At 42.8% G+C, this 20,616-nt stretch overlaps 1 long non-coding RNA gene across 1 annotated transcript in view; it reads right to left on the bottom strand.

Annotated features, from left to right (window-relative positions):
- LOC142600789 (uncharacterized) overlaps positions 1-16,549 on the bottom strand; it is a 71,321-nt gene extending 54,772 nt beyond the window's left edge. Inside the window, exon 1 of the long non-coding RNA XR_012834350.1 lies at positions 16,242-16,549. This is a non-coding gene — a long non-coding RNA (uncharacterized LOC142600789). The remainder of the gene's footprint in view (positions 1-16,241) is intronic.
- Positions 16,550-20,616: the final 4,067 nt, after the last annotated feature.

The raw sequence follows: 20,616 nt of genomic DNA on the forward strand, positions 1-20,616 counted from the left end.
GTGCATACTTGTCTTCACAGGCCAACAAGAATATGAAAATCCATAAAACATCAGCAGAGAGCAGGGAGCAATGGGAAAATATGAGATCATAAAGCAGCGAAGTACTGCAAAATCATTATATGCTTAATTTTGATACAGACTGTACGACTCCAGCTTTGGAAAACAAAACACAACTATCAAAGCACACAACGAAAGTAAAACAAACAGCAAAACCAACCACATCCATCAGGTCTGTAACTACCTGTGTTGGTTTTGCGTGGCAAGGTTTTGGTAGCGGGGGGGCTACAGGGGTGGCTTCTGTGAGAAGCTGCTAGAAGCTTCCCCTGTGTCTGACAGAGCCAATGCCAGCCGGCTCCAAGACGGACCCGCCGCTGGCCAAGGCCAAGCCAATCAGCGCCTCTGTGATAACATATTTAAGAAAGACAAAAACAGTTAGAGAGAGCTTTTGCAGCCAGAGAGAGGAGGGAGAAGATGTAAGAACATCTGCAGACACCAAGGTCAGTGAAGAAGGAGGGGGAGGAGGTGCTCCAGGCGCCGGAGCAAGATTCCCCTGCAGCCCGTGGTGAAGACCATGGTGAAGCAGGCTGTCCCCCTGCAGCCCATGGAGGGAGGATGAGGGGGTGTAGCGATTCCACCTGCAGCCCGTGGAGGACCCCACGCCGGAGCAGGTGGAGACACCTGAAGGAGGCTGTGGCCCCGTGGGAAGCCCGCGCTGGAGCAAGCTCCTGGCAGGACCTGTGGATCCGTGGAGAGAGGAGCCCACGCCAGAGCAGGTTTGCTGACAGGACTTGTGACCCCGTGGGGGACCCACGCTGGAGCAGTTTGCTCCTGAAGGTCTGCACCCCGTGGAGGAGACTCACGTTGGAGAAGGCCGTGAAGGACTGTCTCCCGTGAGAGGGACCCCACGCTGGAGCGGGGGAACAATGAGTCCTCCCCCTGAGGATGAAGAAGCGGCAGAAACACCGCGTGATGAACTGACCGTAACCCCCACTCCCCGTCCCCCTGTGCCGCTGGGGGGGGCGGAGGTTGAAGCCGGGAGTGAAGTTGAGCCCGGGAAGATGGGAGGGGTGGGGGGAGGTGTTTTTAAGATTTGGTTTTATTTCTCATTCCTCTACTCTGTTTTGCTTAGTAATAAATAAGATGAATTCCCTCTCTAAGTTCGGTCTGTTTTGCTCGTGATGATAATTAGAGAATGATCTCTCCCTGTCCTTATCTCGACCCGTACGTATTTTTTCATTGTACCTTTTCTCCCCTGTCTAATGAAAGAGGGGAGTGATAGAGCGGCTCTGGTGGGCACCTGGCCCTCAGCCAGGGTCAACCCACCACAGTCTTTTTGGCGCCCAACGTGGGGCACGAGAAAATCGAGATAAGGATAGTAATGGGAAGAGGTAACGGGCAAAACATTGACTGAACGTAACTTGAGAGTGATATAGTGGTGAAGGGACTAGAGGTAGATTTTGTGTGTAGATTGTCCACTCCTGTTTGGTGTTGTGATAGTGTTGTTTTGATGTTGGTGTGTGGAATTCTTTTTTCTTTTCCTTTGTTGATGTGATTAGTGTTTGTGAAGTTTTGTGTTGAATGTATATTTTAATGATAATTCTTAAATATGTGATTCACAGAGGCGAGGGGTGGAATGTGTTGGTTTTGCGTGGCAAGGTTTTGGTAGCGGGGGGGCTACAGGGGTGGCTTCTGTGAGAAGCTGCTAGAAGCTTCCCCTGTGTCTGACAGAGCCAATGCCAGCCGGCTCCAAGACGGACCCGCCGCTGGCCAAGGCCAAGCCAATCAGCGCCTCTGTGATAACATATTTAAGAAAGACAAAAACAGTTAGAGAGAGCTTTTGCAGCCAGAGAGAGGAGGGAGAAGATGTAAGAACATCTGCAGACACCAAGGTCAGTGAAGAAGGAGGGGGAGGAGGTGCTCCAGGCGCCGGAGCAAGATTCCCCTGCAGCCCGTGGTGAAGACCATGGTGAAGCAGGCTGTCCCCCTGCAGCCCATGGAGGGAGGATGAGGGGGTGTAGCGATTCCACCTGCAGCCCGTGGAGGACCCCACGCCGGAGCAGGTGGAGACACCTGAAGGAGGCTGTGGCCCCGTGGGAAGCCCGCGCTGGAGCAAGCTCCTGGCAGGACCTGTGGATCCGTGGAGAGAGGAGCCCACGCCAGAGCAGGTTTGCTGACAGGACTTGTGACCCCGTGGGGGACCCACGCTGGAGCAGTTTGCTCCTGAAGGTCTGCACCCCGTGGAGGAGACTCACGTTGGAGAAGGCCGTGAAGGACTGTCTCCCGTGAGAGGGACCCCACGCTGGAGCGGGGGAACAATGAGTCCTCCCCCTGAGGATGAAGAAGCGGCAGAAACACCGCGTGATGAACTGACCGTAACCCCCACTCCCCGTCCCCCTGTGCCGCTGGGGGGGGCGGAGGTTGAAGCCGGGAGTGAAGTTGAGCCCGGGAAGATGGGAGGGGTGGGGGGAGGTGTTTTTAAGATTTGGTTTTATTTCTCATTCCTCTACTCTGTTTTGCTTAGTAATAAATAAGATGAATTCCCTCTCTAAGTTCGGTCTGTTTTGCTCGTGATGATAATTAGAGAATGATCTCTCCCTGTCCTTATCTCGACCCGTACGTATTTTTTCATTGTACCTTTTCTCCCCTGTCTAATGAAAGAGGGGAGTGATAGAGCGGCTCTGGTGGGCACCTGGCCCTCAGCCAGGGTCAACCCACCACACTACCCCATACAGCCCCACCCCCCAAAACCCTCTAATAAACATTTATTAGTTTCTCACCCCAAATTCAGATTTACAACAGCAGACTGTTTTCTCCCAGGTGTCCTTTACAGCACCCTTCACTCACCTCCCATCAGCTACTGGTCTGGCTCTGCATGCCAGCCTGTTATACAGGTAAGCTGAACAAAAAGCATCTCCTGGGGTGTTGCACATTTAATGAGCTGGGATCTCCTAACAGAAGTAAATTTACAAATGTTATATTTATTAGAGCTCTCAGTATAAGCAACTGAAATGCATGGACCATTAGTTAAGCTGCTTTTTTGGTTGATTGCTCTATGTTATCAGAACTCCCTATGGTGATCTGTCTACACATTACCCTGTGTTTAATGGCAGTAACTGTCGGTGTACCTGATCTCACAATCACAGAGCTTTACAGTTTCTTTTCTAAGAAACAATATCTCCAGAAAAAGTGACCCTGTGGTCCTTTCAATGAATCGTAAGACAAAATGCACACTGAGCTCTTCTCAGCAACACCCGTCTCCTCTGTCATTAACTTCCCACTCAGTCCACTTAACGCATGCCCCACTGACACTGGACCTAGCAGCTTGTTTCTTACAAGTGCTTAAACAAAGTCCTACCAATTCATCTCTGTTCCCATTGCTTTTTTTTTTTTTCCATTTCATTAACTGCTTAGGTCCTTTTTTCCCCCCCATTTATGTTATCACGGTGGTAGTTTTCATACACCTCAAGCCACCTCCTGTTCAATAATCACCAAGGTCTCAATGCTGCTACCAGCTCCGTGTTGACTCAGCCCTGCTGAGACAGCCCAGGATTGGGTCTGCTTGCACTACGGCCTGGACACGTGCTGCCATCGACTTATAATGGGAAAAGCATTAGTACAGAGCAGCAGTACAAAGCATTACTACCATCTCTACTTAGCACTTTTGAAATCAATAAGAGCTCTCGCTTAGATCTGACCTTTAATCAAGCAACACAGGACAACAGAAAAAAAACCCAAAGCCCTAAGATTACTAACAAGCAGTGCTAGCAAATCTCAAAAGCCTAAGAGAGGACTCTTTGGAAAACAACATAAAGTGTGGAGGGTAGACCTAACCTAAGTATTTGGCATCACTATAACACTGTGCTGCAAGCTCAGCAGAGCACTTTCTTATTTGAGGATGACATGCTGTAAGTCAGCTTTCTGCCATTTAAGCTTTACCCATTTCAAGAAACTGGCTGAAGCTGGAAACCTAACATGAAAGGAAGAAACCTCATGGGTTTTCCTTGGAAAATAAAAATTGCCATTATCAATCCAAATCTTTTTTTACTCCTCCTTTTAAAGGTTTAAAATATTATTTGTTGTTTAATTGCATGTTGGTCTCAGTTGCTTTTGGCCAAAGACTCAAATAACAGGCCAGAACCAGCACATTATAATATCGTAGCCTACCCCCTCTTTCCGAGCTTGTTAACAGGACTTACCACCACCACCACCTCTTCAGTGTACCAACGCCATTCCCCACGGCAATCAATGCCCATTGGGGAAGCACTCCTATTGCTTAAACTCCAGGAGGACCACATGTGCGGTCAGTGCAAATGAATCCTTCAATCCAACTGCGCACAAGTATGTCAGAAGGTGCATGGACACTGGCGTTAAAAACTCTCAGGAGTGAACAGGTTTGACCTCTCTCTGGAAACCCCGCAGCTTCAGGGGAACAGGTACCCAGCTGTCCAGTCACTTGAAAGTGTTACATCACGGCGATGGGTAGCAGGAGGTACCTCAAGTACGAGGAGGGAGAAAACTGGGACGAAGAACAGCACCAAAAATAGAAAACACTTTATCTGAAAGACTCTTAATCAAAAGCAACCCTTAATAGTAATCCTCACAAAACACAATGTTCCTTCAATATAATGTCCATGTAGACTGAAGGGAAATTCTTGATACAACATTTGAGTTTGGAATTGTAACAAACCTTTGCATTTAGGTCTATGCTAAACCCAGTTTGCCTGCGTTCATACAGAAAAAGTAATCAAGGAATTACTTCTATTCATCTGTTTGGGTTATTCTTGCCTCACAGTGCTGGAACAGCCATTGAACTCCCTAATCATTTTTCCTAACAAAACAAAATGATTGCTAATTTGTTTCCATGCTCAAACCTGAAATAAAACCAAGGATCCCACACACTCCTTGTGCAGCCTCTACAAAGTGACTCTTTTTCTTGGAACAAGCTACAGTAACACGGACATTCTTAGGCAGAGACTCAGCAAATAAAAAAAGCAAGAATTATCATTTCCTTTTCTATTTTATATCCTGGAAAGGCAGTCCAAAGGGTTTGTTTTCTTCACTGTAAAACTTCTTGTTTAGCACTTTTGTCAACAATATTTAGGGATGTCAGAAATGTTCCATCTTTTCTCCATAACAACCCAGAAATACCAGGTAGAAAATAGGGTTCTGAATGTTTAGCACCAACAGTTTTTCTTCCATTTGCCAGGATTTTAAAGATTAATCTATTTTATAGACAACCTACAAAAGAGAACTGTAAATGATCTTAAAACAAAGAATCATGCTGCCTCAGTTAACCAGATTCATTTGCTTATAATGTATGATCCTACTAGTACTCTAGTCTTTCATAAAAAATGGGGTAGGCAAGGTAATTTTGCAATATGAAAGCAAACAGAAGCGAAAATTCTAGATGCCATTCTAATACATCTTAGAAGAGTAGTAAAAAGTACAACTCTTTTTCCCTTCTGCAAATGATTATATCAGTCACTTAGAAGCTGCACCATCATTTCCAAATGCCTTCACCACCACAGGAAGTTTCAATTAAATTAGTTATTAAACCAAATTAATTAAAGTTGCACGGTTTCTATATAGATGCACTTGTTTTTGTTCAAGGGAGTCTTACTTGCTTTTGGTCCTCTTTCTAATCATCCTAAGCAAAATCAATATATGAGAGTTGACACAGCCTGTTGGTACTTGAAGGATGAATTCCAATCCATTTAGTTACAGTTAATTTGGAAAAACTTTCTCTATTACACAAAGCCTACCTAAATTGCCATTTTCTCTTGTCTGAGAATCGATCGTTTGACTTGATGACGAGGAGTGGAGGGGGGGATATATCCCTTCACTCTACAGTATTAAATAACTAATTAATGTTTTCCAGGCAACATTTTAAGTGAAGAAAAGGAGAACTTCAGACAATAACAACTTGTCAGAGCTTGAGGAAAACTTCTTGTCACATAACGTGGCCACAGCACTTTAGCCAACACTATGAGCTCCCACAAGCTGCTCCACACAAGGCCTAACACGAAAAGGTTTGCTGTAGTCTTGACTCATCTTCCCTCTCTTCCCACTCCCATCCCACTAGCTTTTCTAAGTGTTTTTCATTTGGTTCTTCCATTCAACAGTTCCTTCAGGTTTTTGTCATGTCTCCTACATTCATTCCTTGTCCCCTCAAATCCTCTCTTGTCCTTCTCTCCCTTTGTCTCCTGCCTTCTCCCAGGTCACTCCTCCTGTTTTTTCTTCTCCAAGTCCCTTCCCAGGCACTCATAAACGTGACTGCTCAGCAGTCAAGCAGAAAGGGAAAACCCAGGCATCAAGGGAACCTTACTGCTTAGGCCTGACCTGAAATAGACTGACACAGGAGCAATTAGAATGCAATTTTATGTAATAAGATGATTTATTCATTAGTACAAGGCAGGGATAAAAGCTTACAGCTGATGAGAGAAGCAGGTTTGTTTCAGCTGTCAGTTCCACCAGCAAAATGTATTAGTCATTTAATTTCTTTTCTTTTTAAACACCAAAAGCATCCTATAATTACGTGTATGTGCCCTTCCTTATAGAAGGAAGCTTTGCACAGAGTTCTTTATTTTCATAATGAAACAGCAACAATTAAAGTGTCATGAGATGATTGGTCTGTCAGTGAGTGACTGACCCACGTATTAGCAAAAAACATTTTAAAAAAAATCTATAATAGTAAGATATTGGACTCAAAATATCTATCTACTCCTCCACAGTAGGAAGGTTAATAAGCATCAGGTACTTCAAGCACACTCTTAGCCAAGAGATCTATAAAAAAATTCAGATGGTTTCGTTCCAAGGACAGCTGCATTAAGAGGAATCAGCTCTCATTTCTTTCCTGCTTTCAAAGCAATTTCAGCACAGACGTCTGAGTACCAACACCTAAAGCACTTCTGAAGCTGGCCTTCCAACCAGTACTGATATAAGTCCCAGCAAAAGATCACCATGAGTAACATCTGCACTGTTGATGGGCGTGTGGAAGAGAATGAGAACCTCAAGGCTTTGGTTCATCACCTCACACACTAGTCACAAAGCCTGAGACTCCGTAGAAAATAAAGAGCACTTCACTTTATCTCTCAGCAATAGCGACAGGAGAGCACACTTCACCCTTTGCAGTAGCTCCTAGGTAGAATTCACATTGCACGGGAGCACATAAAGCCTGTCCCATTCCTATCTGCTGGAGAACAATGGGAACACTTAGACCTCAGCAAAACCATACCTGAACACAGACTCAGCACATAGTAGGACTGAACTGGCAGGAAAAACATGCAGAAAGGACCCTTGCCCAGTACCAAGTCTCCTGGGTCATTTCACCCTCCCCCTACTTATCACAGAAACACTGGTGATAGTTCACTTTAAGCAAGATTCTCAACCTGTATGAACCAGATCCTGCTCCTGCTATTCACCACCCAGCAGTGGAGAGCATGAGCACCACCATCGCACTATTATGGGGGGTTTTGTTTGTTTTTACATGTCAGACCTCAGTAATTATATTAGCATGCATGGCCCTGTTGACATTTCAGACAGTGAGATTAAACCCCTAAAATCCAAATTGCAGGAAGGTAACTGGTGATTTGCGGAACTGACTAAGGCTGGTAGAAACACATCACACACTGAATAGAGTGAGGCTTCAGACCAAAAAAAGTGAAGTATGACAACAGAAAGGTCCCCTGGGAAACGAGGGAAAACAAGGAAGATTATGTTCTGTCCATGCATTTCTCAGTACAAGAAGGACAAGTTGGTAACCCCATCTTGGATAGGTTTTGGACTGCTTTGATGCCTGACTTAGGTAAATTGCTAAGAACATAATTTCATCTTCAAAGGAAGAGTATGAAGTCTAACTTAATCTGCAGAGCAGGTGCTGTGTTTGCATGAAGAGCTGTGATAGGTGGGTTATATCTAAAAAAAAATCTGCAAAGAACTTAAGCATCTCCTTGACTTTGTTTAAAACAACTCAAATTATTAAGTTATGTCATTAAATACACTTTCTTCATGCTCCTTTTGATACAGGTGTCAGAAAAACAAACCCTTTTAAAAATATATACTAACATCTTCCCAGTGTTACAAATCCCATTCATAGCAGCCCTTCCTCCAAGGACACCTCATTCCTCACTGGAAGGAAATAATCCACCACTATCACATACTGACCTTGTGACTCTATTCCAGCAGGAGGCACACACCATGGTGGAAGGGGTGTCGGCCTCTATTTAAACTGCAGAAGTACTACATAGAAGGAAATAATGAGGACTAGTCATACAGCACACAAGACACTTCGTTCTGTACTTTATGGAAAGCATCAATTACAGAAGGGAAGACAGCAGCATCACATGGGAATAGACCGACGCTTTGCACAGACCACAGTGAGCAATGTGACCAACAGCTCGGACTGTTGGCTACAGGGAAGAGATTTCTCAGAAAAATTCCCACTCATTTCAGTCTGGATATACCTTTCATCGTGGCTGACTCTACACTCGTCACTTAGGACAGCACATCCATTGCATTCTCACGGTACACTGTACTAGTTAGAAATGCAAAAGCGTTCCTTCACGTAGGTCACCACAGGCTTTGTCCTGAAACAAGTTACACTCCCTAGAGATTCATCCAGGCACATCCTAAAACCCCTTGCCATTGGATGGATGACATTTCCCTTGCAGCAGCTGTCAGATGTCTTCCACTCCTCTGTGCAGACTCTACACCAGTCTCCCAGTTACAAGGAAAACAGCAGCTCCTTTTCAGTAAATAGGCAATGAGATTTTAACTTTAAAATAATAGCAGGTCTGCCCTCTGTTTTGCTACTTGCTTACACTCTCTAACTTGCCTTAATCTCTCATTTTTCCTCCCAATTTGCTTGTTTTCAGTTTACAGTGACGTACCTTTCTAAACAATTCCCAGACACATTTTCTAGTTCCTACATTCTTCTCCAAAAACCTCTATTTTACACTAAGTCTCACAGTGCACTGGCCAGGAGAGAATACTGCCATCCAGAAGTGATTACACAAGACCCATACACAAACATGCCCACATCCCTCAAATACTAAATGACAGTTTAGTACCTTAATCTCGGTTTCAGATCCTCCTTAGCATGTGCTCCTCGCCTTCTAAAGAGGAAAGTGCTGGGGATGTGCGCAGGCTGGAAGAGTGGAAAGGCTGGGGGTCTTCACCTGAGAACACCAACTGATGTCTGTAAGTAACATACTACAGAAAATGTAAGTGGGAAGTATCTGCTCCACTGCCTCACAGCGCACAGCAAAGGCAATACTTGGATTCAGAGTTAGAACTTCAGAAGTGGTAGGAATGTTTTGCCATCCAATCTCAGCTTTTACCAAAGATAACCAAGTCAGGTACAGAACTAGATACAACTCCTTGTGAGCTGAAAACCAGAAATTAAGTGCCTGCTGTTTCCACAACTCTTGAATAAGTTTCATTAGGATGCCATGGGATCCCCATTCCACAACCAGTTATGACTGGGGTTTTTTTGCTCTTTCCTTTAAGACCAGGGCTCTAGATTCAAGATTTGTCACCCAAGACTTGAGTGTTTCAACTGGAAGTCAACGTGTTTCCATTGGTTCGGTACAGAAATGAGAGATGCCTTCAAAGCAGTCCCTCAGGCAAAAGCATTCTGCTTCTCAAAATATTTCAGAAACCTTCATCTGCTCTATAAGGTGCAAAGTATCTGGCTTCTATGTCAGCAGGTTCTGTGGCAATAAACTGACAAGTCACCTCTGGGGTCAGCAGTGCTGGTGCCTTTCTGCAAAGATTAGCTGTGCATGCCTGACAGTGAAGGACAATTAGTGAGTTTACAGCAGCCTTCAGCATGTTAGCCTGAAGATACAGATACATGAATCATAAACAGGCTCTTTCAGGAAAACATCAGTACAAACATTTCTGCTCTCTATATAAAAAGCACTGCTGTTTAAACGCAGTGCTGTTTAAACGCACAAGGTGCTGATAAGCACCTTAACTGATAAAATACTGCACTGAGGGTGTACTGTAAGAAATAGAAAAGATACTCTGCAAACTTTTGTGCCAAAACATCCAAAAATCAAAGAAAAATCCCACAAAAGCAGGACCATGTCATGCTGGTTCCATAAACAAATTAATAAAGAGAATTAAGTGATATACGCCTTTGGAGAGACTTGGTTTATTAGAAATCTTTGTTCCAACCTGAAAAAGTCATCTCCACTTCTCTCACAGGTGGTAGGAACCAGCATGAAAGCAAACATTGCTCCTGAAGCAAACAGGTGACATGCTGAATTACACTGAGAATGAACAGCCTCCTCCAGCCAGCAGGCAAGGGGAGGCCTTGTACAGTTACGGATTCCACTACACAGAGATTTGCCGTACCTGTGCAATAGGCAAGTGACCGCCCGGGCTGAGGCAGCATCCTGAGGCTCCTCTTGGGCTCTGGGCTTTGATATGCTGCAGAAGTTCACACAAGAAAACCATGTCCTCTGATTTTTCAAAACCAGGTGGAACAGACTATCTGGAGAGGTTTGCAGTCTCCATCCTTGGAGATATTCAACATGCAATCGGGCCTGATTCTGAGAAACTCGCTGTAGTTGATCCTGCTTTGGGCAGCAGGTAGGACTAGACAACCTCCAGATGCCCCTTCCAACCTCATCCCCTCTGTGATTCTGTGATACGCTGGTTCTAAGTGTCTGTTGTTAGCCTAATATTCAAACAAGCAAGCAGTACCTAAGTCAGGGAGAGTAAGTACATCAAGCTAAATCAATTTATCACAAACTTGTTTTGTTTTTTACTTTTTTCTTTTCATAGCATGTGTACATCATATCTGTCTACCCACACACTTGTGACAGTTGTGAGGTCTGCTTTGGCATGCCCTGAGCTGTTCACATCTTGGGGAATTTTAAAATGAAAATGTCAGCTTTCAGATTAGATACATTTGAGTGCCTTTCTGTAACTTTGTCAGCAGCAGAGTTAGGAGATGAAGATCTTGGTTGCAAACAGGCTTTGCCCTAGCATTTACTGGCTCCTGGACAAGAGTAACCAAGATGAATCTGAGCACAAAAAAGAAGTGCACATGCACGTGCACACACACGTGTTTTTCAATCATCACCTCCCAGGAGGTTGCACTTATTTTACACAGCAATGCTTTGAGAAAGTATGAGGATGCAAGCCCCTCCTTCTGCATGAAAATCAACAACTACAAAAAAGATACAGTTTTCAACAGGCATTTTACACAGTTGTAGAAAAAAATTTAAAGGCATCAGCATCTGGAGAAGTTGAATCGCTAACTGTGGTTTGATCTCTGTCAAACAGTACAGATGAACCGTGGATCAGGGTGCCAAGCTAAAGGCCTCATGCTGTAACGAGAATGTTCTGCATCCTTTAGTGACCTGTTAAAGAAAGTAAGGCTTGAGCAGACACCTGAACATGAACAGAGAAGGCTTCTGTGCCACTAGCTAGCATATGATACTCTGTCCTGGTTTTGGTAGTGATGGAGTTAATTTTCTTCCTAGCAGCTGGCATAGTGCTGTGTTTTGGATTCCGGATGACAATAATGCTGATAACACACTGATGTTTTTAGTTGTTGCCAAGCAGTCAAGGACTTTTCAGCTTCTCATACTGGCCTGCCAACCAGAAGGCAAGGGGTGCCCAAGAAGGCAGGAGAGGACACAGCCAGGACAGCTGACCCAAACTGGCCAAAGGGATATTCCATACCATATAATGTCATGTTCAATGTGGGGGAGTTGGCTGGGAGGCAGCACAGCTCAGGAACTAGCTGAGCATCGGTTCTGAGTGGTGAGCAATTGTGCTGTGCATCTTTTGTTTTGTATATTCTTTTGTCATCAGTATTATTATTGTCTTCCTTTTCTGTCCTATTAAACTGTCTTTATCTCAACCCACAAGTTTTGCCTTTTTCTTTTCAAGTCTCTCTCCTGTCCCACTGCATGGGGGAGTGAGCGAACAGCTGTGTGGTTGTTTTAGCTGCCTGCCAGCTTAAACCACGACACACCCAAAGACATGCAGTGGGGGCAAGGGATTCAGTGCAGAGGAAGACAAGATTAAGCGAGACAAGATGCACAAATTGCAGACTGGAAATGAGATGGAGATAAATCATTAAATTAAAGAAAGTGGAACAACTCCTTTTCCACCCTGCTCCTGCATGAGGCAGAATGTTCCTTCGCATGGAAGAAACTGCATGGCTGATGTGAACTGATTCATTAACTTCATCTGGAGAGGACACTGAAACTTATCCGAAATACATCAGGCCAACACCACCTCCTTTTGCACCCATAGATGGTCATGGGACACACATCAAATTTAAGTGGTGTTAATGAACTAAAGCTAATCTGCAGAAAACACTGACACTGATCTCTAAATGATCATTTTCCATGCCAGTACAGAACATTGTTAATGGGAAAAGACAAACCTTGAAATTAAAAAGGTGTCAGTAATACAATGGAAACTCATTCCGAACAAACTAATTTGGATATTTTAGCATGGTATTGCAGTATGAAACTTGGCACCTCACTCTGGAATTCAAAAGAATTTTCTCAAGAATCCAAAGGGTAAAAGTGAGTGAACCTGTGGGGTGAGATGAAGGCAGTTTCACAGGTAAAGCAAAAGCTGCGCACACATGCAAAGCCAAATAAGGAATTCATTCACCACTTCCTAGCAGCAGGCAGGGGTTTAGCCCTGTGCAGGAAAACAGGACTTCATCAGGAGTAACAGTTGCTTGGCAAGACAGAAGCCATCTTGCAAACGTATCCCCTTTCCTCCTTCTTCTCCACAGCTGTTTTTTGCTGAGCATGACGTCATGTGGTCTGGAATATCCCTTTGGTCATTTGGGGTCACATTTAAACCAGCTCAGGAAAAGAACATGGAACGTGTTTAAAAACAAAACAACAAAATAACCAAAAAACCCCCAACCAAACCCAAAACAAACCTACTGTCAAAACATCAGCAACTTTCAACTTTTTACATCGTTCTAAGTGATTAAAGGTGAGATTTATTTTTTTTTAACTGTTTGGTTTTTTCTCAGGATTGTCTGGCATATGAGGTGTAAACTGTGAGGTGAGATTTCACTCCAGTGCTGGAGAACACTATAAGGAAAATATGGACTATACAAAAATTATTTAACAGGAAACTTAGTTTTTTACACATTTTTAGTTGTAAGAGAACTAAACCCCATATTTTAAAAGCTGACAGTGTTTCATCAAATCTTTTAATAATAATTTCAGAAGTCAACATTCCTAGATATTTTCTTCTGATCTTTCCTTAGTCCCATAAAGTGATGATTATTAAATGTTTGAAAGTAGTTTCAACTAATCATTTGAACAGTGAACTTTAGAAAATAATCTCCAAAACCCCCAAGTATTACCTTGCTTTAAAAAAAAAAAAAAAAGGTCTGTATTTCAATAGGTGTTCCTGCCTCTAGCACAACTCAGATTTGTCACAGATAATCCTAGATCAATACTAGCTTAGTAAAAGACATCCTTGTCTCCAACTCCTTTAGTGGAAGGCAAAAGGGAAGAATCTGTAGGCATGGCAGGACAGGTAAGAACTTCCAGAAGACACAATGCAGAACTACATTGCTGAAATAACAGCTAACTGGTTACCTTCCTTACTGGCGCTGGCAAGCCTCAAAAAGACACAGCACAGATGGGGAGAGGGAAAAGGACACAACTGAAGGAGGCAACGGGAAGACCCCGAGCACTTCCCCTTCTACCCACTGCACCATTTCACGCTTCTGTTGGACAGAAACCCTGGCATGGCTAACAAACTCTGACAAATGTTTGACTTATCTCAAAAGATCTTTTTTCATACCGTGTAATAACACAGAATTCCTCTCCATGCCTGTGGAAGGCTGCCTTATTTCAACACATACCTCACAGTAACAGATCAGTAGTAACGTTAGAGAAGGAGTCTTTCAGTCCTGAACATGATGCCCCCTGCCTCTCACTCCAAACATATACTTTTCCTTCTGTTTTACATTAATGGCATATAATTTTCCATCACCATTCCAGTTACACTTTGTAACATTTCTTGAAGTCTTTTTTTAAAAGAATATCATTTCAGCTTTAGTTCCCACCAAGAAATACTAGATGAGTAACAAAAAGCCACAAAATTCACATGACACGTTGCCCAGATATTGCCTAGATGTATCTATGCTAGACCAACATCTTTCTTATATGTTCAGGAGAAATTGATTTAAATATTTTCCAGGAAATTACAAAGTCCTTCCAGTGCACATGTACTTTGGGAATTAGTACAGGAGCCACACGTTAATGCTGTAGCCTAAAAGAAAACGCATGTGCTTTCATCCACGCTGCTCCATTCCAGGTCAGCAACAAAGCATGCATACCACTCCTGTGCAGAAATCAAAACACTCCCAACACTTTTATCTTCAACCAAACTTATATGTTGTAGGTCAACACATTGATTTTAAAAGCAGATCAGAAGCTAGCTAGGCATTAGACCTCCTCGTCACACAGGAGTTGCAAAGCTTTGAGTACACAGCAGGGGAAAGTGACACTGGTCCAAGTTCATCAAACCACTAAAGACAGCTGTTCCAATCCACCTCCACTCAACAAAGCATTTAGACACAGACTTAAGCACTTTCTTGAAGTAAAATCTTTCTGACGAAGTAGGAAAATACTGCACATTCAGAAACAGAGAAGTGGTCGACATGGGAGGGATTAATCTACACCTTGAGCTCACTGGCTGTGGTGGGCTTAGAGCAGCAGCACATACTCTAACTAAACTCAGAACAATTTGTAGGGTCACATCAGATGACTGAAAACTCTTCAAAGATAAATGCTATGCTGATTGCATGGATACAGTGAACAGAAGAACGCTCACTGCCAAGACCGTCTCAACAAGGAAACTGTGAGATAAAGGACACTTTGGTTTCCATTTACTCAATTTAATCAGTGCAAAGATTAAGGTGGGTTTCTTTACCTTCTCCTGGTTCAGGATTCCCCCTCAACCTTTGATTTTCAGGCTTCCTGAGAAAGAGGCTAATAGCAAAAATTCAGTATGAGCTAATGGTCTAAAACATTCTACAAATTGAATCTCTTCTGGACCACTTGGCACATGGCTCCCTTTAAAAAACAAGTCTGCTTGCATCATACTCTGTGTATTATTATTTTTTAATATTACTCCTACCAAGGACAGCTGAACAAAAGCAAGTGTATTTCTCAGAAGTTCACCTCTTTCTGCTGCTTATTCCTCCACCTGAAGGCAGCTGTGACTAGATCATCGTAACTACCTCTGCAGCAGATATGCCAAACAAGCACAGCAGATGGGGAATCAACAGCAGATGACAACCTGTATAGAAAGATCCTGTTTTCACCATCAGGTACCATTTGTAAAAACAAGAAGAGGTATAAAAACAGCGGATAGGATTTTGGTAACCTCTCTCAAGAGACAAAGTCAGTCCCACTTTGAAGCAGATTATTAAGGAGGTGGGGGGGTCCGCTATGAATACTGATGTAAATGCAGCTTCCTGCCCAGCCCGATGACAATTTACCAGCGGGCGGTGTGTTATCTGGCAATTCTCCCCTCATGGCGGATTACACATATAGGCAGTATACTCTAAATAGAATGTTTCCTGACAGGATGAGACATCCGTGGGTGTTTTCAGCCTTGTATCCAAACAAGGCTCGGTATCTTACTAATCATATACCCATAACATTCCGGCCACAAAAGACAGTTACTGCTTGCAGCAATGCATGTGGTAACTAGCTAAGGACAAAAAGGCCTTTGTATAAAATAAATTAAAATGCTTTAAAACTGATTTAGAGATGTACTGAACAAGACTTTACAATTGATAAAGCCTTTGCTGAAGTCATCCTTGCAGGCAGAACCTATTACTTCAAGTGCTGCAGGTCTCTGCAAATGTCAAGCTGCCTTTGGTACAGAGCAAGTCATGTGTGCAGCTTCCCATAAAGAAAGGCCAGCCACTTTTTAAGCATCTTAGGGCTGGAACTGCAGACAGATCTCAATTGCATGCAGTTAACCTAGGTCTCCTTTCCCTACCATCTGCAAAGGAGAGATTCTGACCCAGGTTTCTGCCTTTTCATCTACCCAATTCAAGGTAATCCAAGTTCACACATTTTTTCTTGATGAAACCAATGTACCTAATAGTGATGGCTTAAGGCAAAGTGATAAATTAAAAAAAAAATTACAAAAGACAGAGCCAAGTAGAAGAGTAAAAGAGTTATCAAGCCCATCTTCTACGCCATAGTAGTTATACATACCTATATCAGTCCTGCCAGGCAGCTGCCTTATCTCACTGCCATACTGGAGGCTTCAAGCTTCCTTAAGGCATACATTCCAGTGCTTAACTATGCTGAATTAGAGTGCTTCTTTCCTAATGTCTAACCTTAACTTCCTTTCCTGTAAAAAACAACCCATTAATCCCCAAAGGGCAGAAGTAGTAATAACTACATTTTGTTCATCTCTTGTTCTAGGCTTTTACCTCTCTGAAGACATAAAAATCTCACCCTTTCTTTACTCAAGTCTTTTTTTCTAGTGCATAGACCCTGGTTTGTAGACCTTTAACTTTCTCATGCTCCTCCCTGAACTGTCTCTTATGAGTGATCACTCCTCTTTGATGTGTGATGACCAAGTCTGGAAAGAGTAACTCAGCCAAGGAAAAGGGTATCAAGGAATCCCCATTATTTTACCAAAGAGACAGATTGCAGCACTGAGGTCACTGGAGATGTTTTAAGTCTCCAAAAATCCTGTCTTCTCCAACTGATTTACTCTGACTTTGCTTGGCATTTAACTTGCTAAAGCTAGTGTAACCTGCTTTTGAGGTTATTAGGATAATCAGTGCCTGGTCAAAAGACATCATTTCACATATTCTTTAGAAGGGACCTAATTTTGCAAAGCAACTTATGCAAATGAAAGTGAGTTATTATACTAAGATTTATCAAAACAATTGAAAAAGCAGAGATATTAAACAGTGGTTGATGATTTATGGATCATTCCAGAATTAACATAGCTCTTCTTAATGGCACAGCTCAACCACTTATTCAGAGAGCCCCTCAGAAAACATGAGTGAATGAAATGAAAGCTGGGAAGCAGCAGTCCCAGAGGAATCTAAATACAAACATCAGAATGCATACAGGAATGCATACATGTACAGGACAGTTTCATCTGTCCTGAACACTGGACAGACATGTGGCAGAAGGGGAGCCTGCAAGCATTTTATAAAAATAAGGTTTGTTTCAGTGAAAAGTGCCACCTTTTAGAGACATGCTAGGATTATATTGTTACTTTGTCAAGCCCAGGCCCAGAGCCAATATCCCAGCACTTTAAGCTTATATGATGTTTACCTTAGCATAAGCTCAGAAGCTTAACGAAACCTGAGGGTACTGATTTTATAATGAATGATCATGGTACAACGATGTTGGTCATATATTTACACATCCATAACTTGTTTCTCCTCACCACACTGGCTCCTGAAAAAAAACCAAAACAAACATTACTAGAGCAAATTGATTCTCCCGAATAATTCAAGTTCTGATTTAGTAATGTATATCTACCTACCTATCTATCTAAAGACTGATCATTTCAGTAGAGCTTTTCAAACTTCAAAATGAAGTTAGTAGGTGGCAGGTACTGTTGCTGGCACAGGACCTAAAAAGAAGGGAAGAAATCATGCCACTTGAGGATTTTAAACTGGAAGTGAACTCATAGGGAGTAATGAAATGATTACATTTTGTCTAATTAAATTAGAGACGTCAACCATTCAAGGGCCTGACAGTACTTTTGTAGTAGCACTGACTTAACATTAAGCAAATACTGATTGCTTCCTGCTCAAGTCAGCCCAGGATCACTCTCTAAGTGTCTGTGTGCTGATCTATGGTAGTAGGTCACCTTCAACAAATGAACAAATGTATTTCAAAACAATCTGAACAAAGTATAAATTTTAGGTTGAGGTAGCAGTCATTTGATAATCTGAATGGCTTAATAAGCAAGTGCTCCAGTGAAGGACAGGAAGTTGTTTCGCAGATTTAAGAGGTCAGAGGGACAGATTTACTACGTGTATGCAGAAACCATCAAACCTGCATTCTCTCCTAAGGCTAAGGTGAGACAAGACAATTCTGCCACCTTACTGTTGAGCTATTTATCTGATGACACACTAAAAAAAGAAACGAATAGACTTATGAATCATAAAATGATACTAACCGCAGCAGATGATGAAATTCATGACTCAGGCTACTAAGATTATCATGTTCCAAATTACACTACTTGTATTTCTTTTATGTATTCCTTTGCAGCTAGTATAATTTGTAGTTACCATCAATTAAATGACAGTCATAAATGGAGCTTCTAAAAGATAAAAATGAATCATGATGCTAAGCCAAAAAGCAAATAAAAATGTCAAAAGATTAACTTTATAAATGCCCTGAGGCATAGTATTAAAACATTAACACAACATGCCGGTCTGTCAGTATGCTCTGACTAGAAAATGTTTTACATTTTCAATAAACCAAGTTCAGCATTTTGGCCCGTCTAACAGCAGGAACAGGTTGTTTCCTGCCACTGTGTTCTTGCAAAAGACTAAAGCAGTAACTTCTTGTAGAGTTTTCTCATCAGGAAATAATACTGCTACCCATGCTTTGAAATAGCATATAGATGGTAGGTATAGGTGCTATCATGGACTCCTCGGACGTACTGCTTAGCACAAGTTTCAGTGCACATTTCTTAAGCTTCCCATCAAAACCTGTCTTTTTTTAGAGAGACTTTCACTGAAACACCCAGGAAGGAAAAAGTGGTGTTCAAAAACCAAGTCATTGGTATCTCCTTGAGTTCCCCCCACCATTTCTGTCTCCAGCAGTGGGAGCAGATGACTATAAATGAGGATTTTGATTCTATCTTTAAAGACTAGCTGCTTCCTTAGTAAAATAGTGGGACAGCATGCAGCACACATCCCAGTGAGGCTGGAAGCCTATTATTAAGTTGGAGGAAAAAAGGCTGCTCCATGACAAATCACCCCAGCATACCAAAATGATCTGTCTCACAGTTTATGCACATTAGCAGCCCCATTACTTGCAAATGGCACCATGAAGTAAAGCATCTCCAAGAGAACACCAGCACCAAACCATTCTCGTTCTCTACAATAGTGATGTTTGTAGAGACAATGTAAGGAATTAAGTACTGAAATGCAAAGGCTGTTGAGTCATAACAACTGAACTATGAGGCTGTGATAGCAAAAGACATCCCAAGAATTTAACAGCTGTGCAGATATATCACTGTAATACAACAAAGTCAAGCTCTGGTTAACAAAATATTTCAAGAGTATTAAGAAAAGACCATTAATGTAAACATACTGTTGTCCAACCACAGCAACAACTGTGAGATCTATGTTTCTTCATGTGATGTGTCGGAAACTGTGGCCCCAGCAGCACCTGAAAGTCACACACACATTTTCTCCTGCTTCTTCAGTATACTGTGTGAGCAGGTACAAATGGCAGAGCCTGCCCAAACAAGCCTCAATTCTTCAACACTCTCCAGTATTAAGAGGAGGAGGAAGAGTGTCTGGGAAGGTATTGACTGTGCATGTCCTCTCCCGAAGAGAGGTTCACAGAACATTCTAGTCAAAAAACTTGCGCTATATTCTGTGTGAAACCATTGGAAAGGAGATGGCATGCAAGAACTACCAGAGGCTTGCCTCTCCCCCACTCCCCTGACAGAACTTACTACTAAAAGAAGTATCTTGCATGGGTAACAGTTGGGAGAGTTGAGCAGCCCTGTGGAGAAGGACTTGGGGGTACTAGTGGATGAAAAACTGGGCATGAGCCAGCAATGCACACTCACAGCCTACAAAGCCAACTGTATCCTGGGCTGCATAAACAGCACTGTGGCCAGCAGGTCGAGGGAAGTGATTCTCTCCCTCCACTCTGCTCTGGTGAGACCCCACCTGGAGTACTGCGTCCAGCTCTGGGGGCCCCAGTACAGGAGAGACATGGAGCTGTTGGAGCGAGTCCAGAGGAGGGCCACAAAAATGATCAGAGGGCTGGAGCACCTCTCCTGTAAAGACAGGCTGAGAGAGTTGGGGCTGTTCAGCCTGGAAAAGAGAAGGCTCCAGAAAGATCTTTTATTGGGGCCTTTCAATACCTAAAGGGGGCATATAAAAAAAGATGGGGACAAACTTTTTGTAGGGCCTGTAGTGACAGGAGAAGGAATAATGCTCTTAAACTAAAGAAGGGTAGATTCAGACTAGATATGAGGAAGAAATTTTTTACCCAGAGAGGTGGTAGATACGCCATCCCTAGAAACGTTCAAGGTCAGGTTGGATGGGACTTTGAGCAACCTGATCTAGTTGAAGATGTCCCTGCTCATGGCAGAGAGCTTGGACTGGATGACTTTTAAAGGTGCCTTCCAATCCAAACCATTCTGTGATTCTATGATAACTGGAAGCATATCCAGATGCTATTAAATTCAATATGTAAGTATAAAAATTTATCATTTCACACAAAAAAATTATACAAAGGTGCAGAAAAAACAAGTAGCCACAGTTGCCAATCACTGGGCCAATGGAGAAGTTAAAATAGACAAACAAAAGGTTCCAACTAGATTAAAAAAAAAGAAAAACAAGTTTACAGGGGAAAGGTGACAGCT

The sequence above is a fragment of the Balearica regulorum genome, chromosome 2, assembly GCF_011004875.1.
Source record: "Balearica regulorum gibbericeps isolate bBalReg1 chromosome 2, bBalReg1.pri, whole genome shotgun sequence".
Taxonomy (NCBI): Eukaryota; Metazoa; Chordata; class Aves; order Gruiformes; family Gruidae; genus Balearica; species Balearica regulorum.